The sequence below is a fragment of the Malania oleifera genome, chromosome 1, assembly GCF_029873635.1.
Source record: "Malania oleifera isolate guangnan ecotype guangnan chromosome 1, ASM2987363v1, whole genome shotgun sequence".
NCBI classification, from domain to species: Eukaryota; Viridiplantae; Streptophyta; class Magnoliopsida; order Santalales; family Ximeniaceae; genus Malania; species Malania oleifera.
In genome coordinates this window covers 85586728-85598877 of record NC_080417.1, presented here as the reverse complement: position 1 = coordinate 85598877, position 12150 = coordinate 85586728, and positions in this window count along the sequence as shown.

The window sequence follows — 12150 nt, the reverse complement described above, 5'->3', positions numbered from 1 at the left end:
AATCAGCATACTCGGTCCCATTATCTGACCTTAAACATTTGATTCTCCTCCCCGTCTGGTTTTCCACTTTAGCCTTCCAAATCTTAAACTTGGCAAACGTACTTGATTTGTGACGCATGAAGTAAACCCAGACCTTCCGTGAGTAATCATCAACGAAACTCACATAACACACATGTCCACCCTTTGATGCAACTCTTATTGAGCCCTAAACATCTAAATGCACATAGTCAAGAATTCCTTTCATCTTGTGAGTAGCTGATTTGAACTTTGCTTTGTTCTATTTTCCAAGAGCACATATCCTGCAAAATTCCAGCTGACATGATTTCAAGCCCTTTAAGAGTTTCCTCTTGTGTAGTTCTTTCATGTCATGTTCCCTTATATGCCCAAGGCGCATATGCCAAAATACGGTATCATCTGATTCAACATCCACAGTTGCAACTCCACCTATAATGGTAGTTCCCTGCAACGTGTAAATATTTCCATCCAGTTTCTACCCTTTCATTACATCTAGATTACCTTTCCATACGGTCAAGACTCCACCTTTGGACTTGTAATTGAAGTCATTACAGTCTAAAATGCCAAGAAATATCAAACTCTTTCTCAACTCAGGTATATGTCTTACATTACATAATGTTCTTATAGCACCATCAAACATTTTTATCTTTACTTTTCCTAAGCCAACGATCTTGCACAAATCATTACTCATAAGAACTAATCCAGAATTCACTAACCTATAAGTGCTGAACCACTCCTTGTTCGGAGTCATGTGATAAGAACATGTCGAGTTAAGTATCCAAGAGTTCGTTAGATTATCTGACTCCGCTGAAGCTGATAAAACGTCACCATCCGCTAAATCTTCTTCTTGAACAATATTCACAAATTTTGAAATCCTCTCATGCTTTTTAGCATTTCCCTTTTTCCAATCCGGACACTCTGGTTTCACATGCTCCTTTTTACCGCATTTATAACACCGGATTTCCTTCTTCTTCTTAGATTGATTTCAGGATTTCTGATTAGACCCATTCCTAAACTTTTCTTTGCCTCACTCATTGCTACCCTTTACCACAAGTCCTTCCCCTTCATCACATATCTTCAACCTTTGATGAAAATTTAATAAGGCACTTGTTACCTCTTCCATATCAAGAGTTTCTTTTCCCCACGTAAGAGTGGTCACAAGATTTTCGTAAGTATGAGTCGAGAGCAAAGAATTTAACAGCATCAAAGCCTTATCATTCTCATCAGACTTCACATCAACCCTCATCAAATCACTTACAATTTGATTAAAGGCATTAATGTGTTGATCCAGACTTGATCATTTAACCATCTTAAGCCAATATAAACACTGCTTAAGAAAGAGTTTGTTAATGAGGGTTTAGACATGTACCGACTTTCTAACTTTCGCCAGATAGCCACTAGAGAATCTTCCTCCATTATCCGATAGAGAACTTCGTCGACCAAAATCAAGTGCATTGTAGACACTGCCTTCGCTTTCAAATCTACGCATGTTGTCTCATCCATTCCTTCTGGTTGAGTATCAAGCAAAGCCTTAGTCATTCCTTCTTACACAAGAATTTCCTTCACTCTTCTCTGCCATAAACCGAAGTTTCTGGTTCCATCGAATTTGACTACATCAAATCTTGCAGAAGATGATCCTGATGCCATAACAACAATCGCTCTAATACCAATTTTTTGTAATACGAATCAAATAATGAAGATGCACAGCGGAATAAACAACAAGTAAATGTAAATAACACACAACCAGAACAAGATCAACACGAAGATTTACGTGGTTCGGCAAAGTCTACATCCACGGAAGCAATGACACACAAATTTCACTATAGAAATCAAAATGTACACAATACACTTCTCAAACAATCACTCACTTTCTCAAAAATGCCCAGATGACATATATAGAGGTTCCTCGAAGGTTTCCCCCCATTTGCCCAACCACCCAACGTTTAAAATTCAAATTTCTAAAAAAACTGCCGCAGTCCAGGTGTCTCTCGTCGACGAACACAGGGTTTCATCGACGAAGGTTATGAAACCAAGAGAACCTTCGTCGATGAATACAAGGCTTTCATCGACAATGCCAGAAGTCTTAAATTTCCTGCTCTCGGTAATTATTCGTCAACGAACTTCAGAGCCTTCGTCGACGAACTTTTACTGTCCCCTCGTCAACGAACACAGGACCTTCGTTGACGAGGCCTGCTGTGCTGCCCCCTTCATGTTTTTTCTTCTTCCTTCTTTGCTTATCAAAACAGGAGTATAAGAGCCACAAATAACAATATGAAATACAAGATGCCTACACAACTATATATATAGACATATTCCATATATGTGAATATATATAGCCATACGTCTTTTTCTTTAATCCTTTTGGGGCTAAACTAAAACATGAGACAAAAGAGTCTTCCCTAAATTTACATCCTCTTTCAATTAAGTAGGTATTATATTCAGACTCTTGGCCAATAATAGACTTGCCAATGGGAATATTCACCGAAAGGTTACATGTGTTTGATTTTATTTCACACAATATTACATTATTGAAATTAATATTATATCTTGTTATAGCAGCATGAAAAGGTGTAGGGCGCTGATATAGCTCTCTCCTCCCCATCCAAAGAATTCACCACACCCTCATCCCACCACCTTGATATATAGATCAGAATAATTTACATGTTCTAATTTATTTATTTATTTATTTATTTATTATTATTATTTTTAATATATATTATTATTTTATTTCAACACTAAATTCTTATTCATTTTTTATTCTATTCCTACCCTATTCCATTTTTTATTTTTTATTGTGTAATAGTTAAACGGAGAACCCATTTGTTTAAAAAAAAAATCATATCTCCTATCACAAAAGAGAAATGCGGCGAAAACTACATGGAGCAACTCTCCTCCTCGCATGCGTGAATCTATTGCATCTATTATATGTATATAAAAGATTTGTTCGCTTCATGTCCACTTCTAAATTCTTAGAATACCCTTCAATTAATAGTAGGTGAAGTTTAGAGGCATTGTAATATCATGAAAATTTAAATAATCCATTCACCTACACAAAACAACAACAACAACAGAAACAACAAGAAGGCATAGTCAGCTACATGAATCCTTTTTCATCAATTCACTCGATCAGAAGCGTTTTCCTCTATTACATTAAGGGCTATTAAATTATTTTTCGCTACCTAATTCAAGTTATTTTAAGTCTATCCCTACCCATTTTTATGCTAGAAATAATAACTAACTCACTCTTCCTCACGAATACTCTACTAGATCTGCATTTCAAATGCTCAAACCATCTATAAGCTGCTGCTCCCTTATCTCGTCTTCGATTGGTATTATACCTAAATTATTACATATATGCTTGTTTCTTACATCATCTTTTAATGTTTCACCACTTATTCACTTTAACATTCGCATTTCAGTAACTTTTACTTTTTATACATGTTGTTTCTTAGTTGCTCAACATTTTAACCATAAAGCTTAAACGCCCTTAGTCATCTTATAAAACTTTTTTTTTTTAAATTTTAATGCTATTCTACAGTCATACAACACATCTAATTTTAATCCTAAACCCTTTAGACTCAAATGAGACTATCTAAAATTCTAGCTTAAATTTCACTCAACTACTATCATCAATCAACACGATATCATCTACAAACCACATATACTAAGGAATCTCATTTTGGATATTCCTAATAAGTTCATCAATTATTAAAGTAAAAAAATAAGAATTCAAAGTAGAATCTCGATGTACACCTACCTCCCCCCTCTCGGGGGTTTGGTTTGTGGAATTAGACCTAGAATGTAATTAAATTTCAAGAATGGAATCATATTCCTGCACTTGGTACGCGAAATTTAAAATAAAATCTGATCAGAACACGATTCCTGCGAATAAGAGAATCACGATTCCATATCAGATAGATTGGAATCAATCTTCATTCCATGAAATCAAACTCATTTTGTATTACGAATTGAAGATGCCCAGTCTTCAGTTCCAGCTCAGCTCCCTAGCTCACACCAGAAACCTGAAGGAAGGGACCCCACGTGAATGGCTTCAACAAATCTATTATTCTTTTTTTTGTTATTCTTTTTTTTTTTCTTGGTCAGTTATTTTTGTTTGCTCGAGATTCTCTCATTCTGTCATTCCTTCTCCCTATTTATCTTGCTCATGGTGTACAGGTCTAATTGTAAGAAAAGAGGATGAATTCCTAAAGTCCTTTCATCACCTCATCACCTCCCTCTATTTTCTGTACTGATCTTTCTTCTTCCAATGCTCTCTTTTGTTTCAATTTGTTTCATGGTATCAAAGCCATATTGGTCTTAATGGCTCGAACTGACTCCACCAATTCCAATCAAGACACCAATCAAAACCAAAACCAAAACACCAATTCAACAGCCTCAAACCATCACTCAAACCATCTTGATCTATCACAGCCCAGCAGCCTATACTTCATCAGCACTAACGACCACTTTGGAGCCTTACTCATCACACAAGTGTTGGATTCCAACAATTATCATCCTTGGGCAAGATCAATGAAGCATGCCTTGCGTATTAAGAACAAGCTGGGTTTCATCAATGGCAGCATTTGTGAGCCAACTGATCCTAACAGTCCCTTGATGGATCATTGGCTTTGATGCAATGACATTGTTATTACTTAGCTGCAAAACTCCATGTCGGTTGACATCAAATGCAGCACCCTGTATGCAAAAATGGCACATCAGTTGTGAGTTGAGCTTGAGCATCGTCTAGCACAACAAAATGCCCCAAGGATTTATGAAATCAAACAAGGGATAGCTGCCTTGATGCAACAACAAGATTTGGTGAGTTGTTACTTCTCCAAGCTGAAAACACTTCTCGATGAACTGATGAACTATGAATCCATCTCTAGTTGTAGCTGTGGTGGCTTGAAAGTAGTGATCGAAAATCAACAAAGGGACTGGGTAATGAAATTCCTAATGGGACTCAATGACTCCTACAAAGGTTTGAAGGCACATATATTTCTTATCAAACCTTTTCCCAATTTGAATGAAGTTTACTCAATCATCGAACAAGAAGAGAAGCATAGAGAGATATCTCTTGACCCTTCTCCTTCTGAACCCCTTGCTCTCCTAGCCAAAGATAGCACCAAATAGCTCACACCTCAAAACAGCTCTCAAAGACGTGACAAATACTATTGTTCTCATTGCAAAATTCATGGTCACTCTCTGGAGAGGTGTTTCAAGGCCAACCCTAGCAAACCAGTGTGCAATCACTGCCATATTCCTAGACATACTACAGAGAAATGTTATAAACTTCATGGTTATCCTCCAGGGCACAGACTTCATGGTAGGATTCCACCTATTGGCTCATATGCTCATCAAGTTTCAGCATCTCCTCTACCTGTTCCAGAACAAGGAACTCGTGAAGGTCAAAGCACTATAACCCAAGAGCAATACCAGCAACTGATGGCCATGCTCCAGCAAACCAGTCAAGCCTCGGTTCATTCTATTCAAAATGCTATTGCTACTCCACATGATGCACACATTCCTCAGTTCTCTGGTATACCTCTATGTCTCTCAGCTCACACCACCAAGCCCAAAGATATTTTGACTATTCCCTGGATAATTGACACAGGTGCAACAGATCATATGGTCTGCAACCTGCTTCTTCACTTCCATAACAGCTGAAGTCTCCTACTCTGTAACCTTGCCTAATGGAGAAGCTGTTTCTGTGACCCATATTGGCACAGTGAGACCAACAAAAGATCTTATTCTTCACAATGTCCTATGTTCTCCATCTTTTTCCTTTAATCTCATCTCTACCCAAAAATTGGCTCACACCTTGAAGTTTTGTCTCATTTTCTTATCTGAAAATTGTTTTGTTTAGGACCTTTTGACTTGGCGTACGACTATAATAGGTGAGGTGAAGAATGGGTTATACCATTTGCTGCGGAATGAAGTCTCTCCAGCATCTTTGACTCAAGCCCTATCCAAAGTCACAAACATACCACCAAAAGCAACTGCCATTACCAACAGCCAGAGCCTAGACCTTTGGCACTATCGCCTAGGGCACCCTTCATCAGTAAAATTAGATTTTCTTAAACTTGAACTTGTATGCAAAACTTCACTAAATGCTAAGCCTTGCTTTGTTTGTCCCTTAGCCAAGCTTCACAAGCTTTCTTTTCCCTGTAGTCAACACAAATCTAAACATCGTTTTTAACTCACTCATTGTGATCTCTGGGGGCAATGTAATGAAGTTTCTTATGATGGTTTCCGATACTTTCTTACTATAGTTGATGACTTCAGAAGGTGCACCTGGGTGTATCTTTTGAAATTTAAATTTGATGCAAGTTCCACCTTAAAAGGATTTTGTGCCCTGATAGAAACTCAATTTACAACCAAAATCAAAACCATTCGAAGTGACAATGGAGGGGAGTTTGATCTAAAACAATTTTATCATGAGAAAGGCATCATTCACCAAAGAACTTGTGCCGAGACCCCTGAACAAAATGCCACAGTTGAAAGAAAGCACCAACACATCTTAAATGTTGCAAGAGCCTTAAGATTCCAAAGTGGACTTGCTGTTAGATATAGGAGTGACTGTGTGCTGACAGCAGTCTACCTCATTAATCGAACCCCATCTGTGATCTTAAAGTCCAAAAGTCCTTTTGAACTCCTTTTTAAAGCCAAGCCTGCATATGCCCACCTCAAAGTCTTCGGTTGCTTAGCCTTTGCCTCAACTCTTTCAAATAACAGACACAAGTTTGATGCTCGAGCCAGAAAGTGCATTTTCTTGGGATACCCCTTTGGGGTAAAAGGATACAAACTACTGGACCTCCAAACTAAAAGAATTCTCATCTCAAGGAATGCCGCTTTTCATGAAGACGTTTTCCCCTTCCAATCTAGAGAAGCCTCTTCTGTCCCTACTACTCAACTTCCCTTTCCTCAGCTTATTATTGTGGACTTCTCCTATGAAGACTCTCCTACACCAGCAGAAGCCACTGCAGAACCTAACAACCCACAAAATACACCAAGTCAGCCTTCAACATCACGTCAACCTCCTAGTGAGACCTCAGACCACACTATAGGCAGCCCTCATCTCCCACGAAGATCTACTAGAACCAAGAGGCCACCATCCCACCTTAAGCACTTCATCTGTCAGCAAGCTAGCTCCGCTAGCTCTCTCACCCATTCACAGGAGTCCAACAAGGAACAAGGTCCTGCAGCTCCAAGTAGTCCTTCTCCTCTCTGGGCCACTTTATCTTATCATAACATTTCACCTAAACACAAGACTTTTTTCACCTCAATCACTAAAAACACTAAACCTCATTCATATCATGATGTTGTTGATAATCCTAATTGGGAGAAATCTATGCAGACTGAGATTGTAGCTCTTGAACATAATAAAACCTGGGTTATCACTAATCTTCCTCCTGGTAAGCAAGCCATTGGATGCAAATGGGTTTACAGGATAAAATACAATGCTAATGGGACCATTGAACGATACAAGGCCAGATTGGTCTGCAAGAGATACACACAGGAAGAAGGCATAGACTATCATGAAACTTTCTCCCTGGTAGCTAAGATAGTATCTGTCAGAGCCTTACTAGCATTGGCAGCAATCAAAGGCTTGCATTTACATCAATTCGATGTCAACAATGCCTTCCTTCATGGTGATCTTAATGAAGAAGTGTACATGAAGCTGCCACCTGGTTATCCCACATCAGATGAAACAAAGGTCTGCAGGCTGCTTAAAAGTTTGTATGGCCCTAAACATCCCTCGAGGCAATGGTATGCCAAACTGTCATCCTTCATCATCCAGCATGGTTACACTCAATCTAAAGGAGATTATAGCTTGTTTACTTGAATGTATAATGGTTCCTTCACTACCATCTTAGTCTATGTTGATGATATAATTATGGCCAGCAATGACATGAGATCTATTGAAGAACTTAAGGGAGCTTTGAATGAAAAGTTTAAAATCAAAGATCTTGGGCAACTCAAATACTTTCTTGGCATCGAAGTTGCATGATCAGCAAAGGGAATTCATCTTTGTCAACAAAAATATGCATTGGAAATTCTATCATATGCGGGAACCATTGGGTCTACACCTGCTAAAATCCCCTTGGATCAAAATCTCAAGTTGTCAAGAGATGAGGGAGAACCTATTCGAGATCCCACCATTTATAGAAGACTCATTGGCCATTTTATGTACTTGACCATCACTCGACCAGACCTTTCTTATTTTGTCCAACTTCTCAGCCAATTCATGGGAACTCCACGAGTCCCTCATCTAAATGCAGCACACATGATTCTTAGATATATCAAGATAGCACCAGGTAAAGGAATCTTCTATCCATCAAATTCCAATTTATAGCTGAAGGCTTATAGTGACAGTGATTGGGGTTCATGTCCTGATAGCCGGAAGTCCATAACCGGCTACTCTGTTTTCCTTGATTCTTCTTTGATCTCTTGGAGGTCCAAAAAGAAAAACACTATCTCCAGGTCTTCTGCAGAGGCAGAGACAGAGCCATGGCAATGGTATGCTGCGAATTGACTTGGATCCGTTATCTTTCGAATGATCTTCAAGTGCCTCATCCTCAACCTGCCACTCTCTTATGTGATAACCAGGCTGCCTTACACATTGCTGCAAACCCAGTATTCCATGAACGTACAAAGCACATTGAGTTAGATTGTCATCTTATTCGCGAAAAAATTCAAGATGGTAGTCTGATTACTCACCATGTCAGCAGCAACTCGCAAATGGCAGATATGTTCACCAAACCTATATATAGCCTCTTCCCTATTTTATTCTCACCTGTCCAAGATGGGAGTAGAAAAACATCTACTCTCATCTTGTGGGGGGCTATTACGAATTGAAGATGCCCAGTCTTCAGTTCCAGCTCAAACTCTAGCTCAGCTCCCTAGCTCACACCAGAAACCTAAAGGAAGGGACCCCACGTGAATGGCTTCAACAAATCTGTTATTCTTTTTTCTGTTATTCTTTTTTTTTTTTTTTTTGCTTAGTCAGTTATTTTTGTTTGCTCGAGATTCTCTCATTCTATTATTCCTTCTCCCTTTTTATCTTGCTCATGGTGTACAGTTCTAATTGTAAGAAAAGAGGACGAATTCCTAAAGTCCTTTCATCACCTCATCACCTCCCTCTATTTTCTATACTGATCTTTCATCTTCCGGTGCTCACCTTTGTTTCAATTTGTCTCATTTTGTAATAAAATAAATAAATCTAAAAACAACAAATGCTAATAACACTAATTATTATTACTATTATAATAAAATAATAACTAATGATAAATGCAATAAAAATAAATAATATTTATTGCTATAAAATAATAATAACAACAAGAACAATATTAATAATAAAAAATCCAAAATAATAATAATAATGATAATAATAATAATAATAATGCTAAGGATAATAATTATCATAAAAATAATAAAAAATAAATAATAATAACTACAATATAAATAATATTTATTATTATAAAATAATAATAACAAGAGCAATAATAATTAAAAAAGGTAAAAAAAAAATTATTATTATTATTATTATTATTAGGATAATAATTATTATAAAAATAATAAAAATAATAATAACAACAAGAAACAATAATAATTACGCTATTAATAATCACAATTATAAAAATAATAAAAAATAATAATCAAACAAAAACAACAATAAAATAATAATACTACTTGTTATTATTATTATAAAAACAATAACTAATAATAATTACAATAACAATAATAACAACTAATAATAATATTTATTAAAATTAAAATAATAATAAATCCAAGAACATTATAAATAACAAAAAAAAGCCAAAATAATAACAATTATTATAAACATAATAAAAAATAATAACTAATCATAACTATGAAAAAATTAATATTTATTATTGTAAAATAATAACAAGAACAATAATAATAAAATAGCTAAAAATAATAATTAATTTAAGGACAATAATTATTATAAAAATAATATAGTAATACCAACAATGGAAAATAATTACACTAACAATAATCACTATTACAAAATAATAAAAAATAATAATCAAACAAAACTACGATACCAATAATACTATTGTAATTATTATTATAAAAACAATAACAATTAATAATTATTACAATAACAATAATAAAAAACTAATAATAATATTTATTACTATAAATAGTAATAAAATGAGGAAAATAATAATAAGTGCAAAAATAATAATTATTACTCTTTTAAGGACAATAATTATTACAAAAATAATAAAAATATTAATAACTAATAATAATTAAAATGGCAATAATAATTATTACTATAAAATAACAACAACAACAACAATAATAATAATAATAATAATAATAATAATAATAATAATAATAATAATTATTATTATTATTATTATTATTATTATTATTATTATTATAAGGCTAATAATTAGCATAAAAATAATAATAACAATAAAAATAATATTGAAACTAATAAAAATCACTATTATAAAATTAAAATAATAGTTCAAAATTAAATAATTATATATTCAATATTTTTAATATAAAAAAATGACTTATTTTTCATTCCATTATAAAAATCATTGAAGAATACCGATCATTAGAAAGAAATTGAAACCTATACTAATGCATTATTACTAATCAAACGCAAGGAATTACATTCCATGAACAATTTCATTTCTACCTTGATTCTATTCTTCCCTTGGTTCATTTGCTTCTTTAATTTCATTCCGCAAACCAAATGACGAGCTCTTGTAATTAGAAAATTTTTTAGATTCTCCTCCCACAATCCTAATGCCAGTCACCATTCTCTCATACATATCCACAATAACTTTACAAATATCTACTATACAATAAAAATAATAAAAATAATAACAACAATAAACAATAATAATTACACTATTAATAATCACTATTATGAAAATAATAAAAAATAATAATCGTACAAAAACAACAATAAAATAATAATACTACTTGTTATTATTATTATAAAAAAATAACTAATAATAATTACAATAACACTAATAACTAATAATAATATTTATTAAAATTAAAATAATAATAACAAGAACATCATAAAAAAAATAAAAAAAGCCAAAATAATAATAATTATTATAAACATAATAAAAAATAATAACTAATAATAACTATGATAAAAATAATATTTATTATTGTAAAATAAGAAGAACAATAATAATAATAATAATAATAAAGGAAAAAATAATAAATTACTTTAAGGATAATAAAAATTAGTATAAAAATAATATAGTAATAACAACAAAGGAAAATAATTACGCTTACAATAGTCACTATTACAAAAAAATAAAAAATAATAATCAAACAAAAACTACAATACCAATAATACTTATTGTTATTATTATTATTATAAAAACAATAACAATTAATAATAATTACAATAACAATAATAAAAACTAACAATAACATTTATTACCATAAAATGATGAAAATAATAATAAGAAGTGCAAAAATAATAATTAGTACTATTTTAAGGACTAACTGTCAAAAATAATAAAAAATATTAATAACTAATAATAATTACAATGGCAATAATAATTATTACTATAAAATAACAACAACAACAATAATAATAATAATAATAGCAATTATTATTATTATTATTATTATTATTTTAAGGCTAATAATTAGCATAAACATAAAAATAATAATAAAAATAAAAAATATTAAAACTAATAAAAATTAGTATTATAAAATAAAAATAATAGTTCAAAATTAAATAATTATATATTCAAGATTTTAATTAAAAAAATGATTTATTTTTCATTCCATTATAAAAATCATTGAAAAATACCAATCGTTAGAAAGAAATTGAAACGTATAATCATTCATTATGACTTACCAAACGCAAGGAATTGCATTCCATAAGCAATTCCATTCCTCTTCCCTTAGTTCTTTTGCTACTTAATTTCATTCTGTAAACCAAACGAGGAGTTCTTGTAATTAGAAAATTTTTATATTCTCCTCCCACAATCCTAATGCTAGCCACCATTCTATCATACATATCCTCAATAACTTTAAAATATCTACTTTATAATAATAATAATAATAATAATAATAACAACAAAAAACAATAATAATTACACTATTAATAATCACAATTAGGAA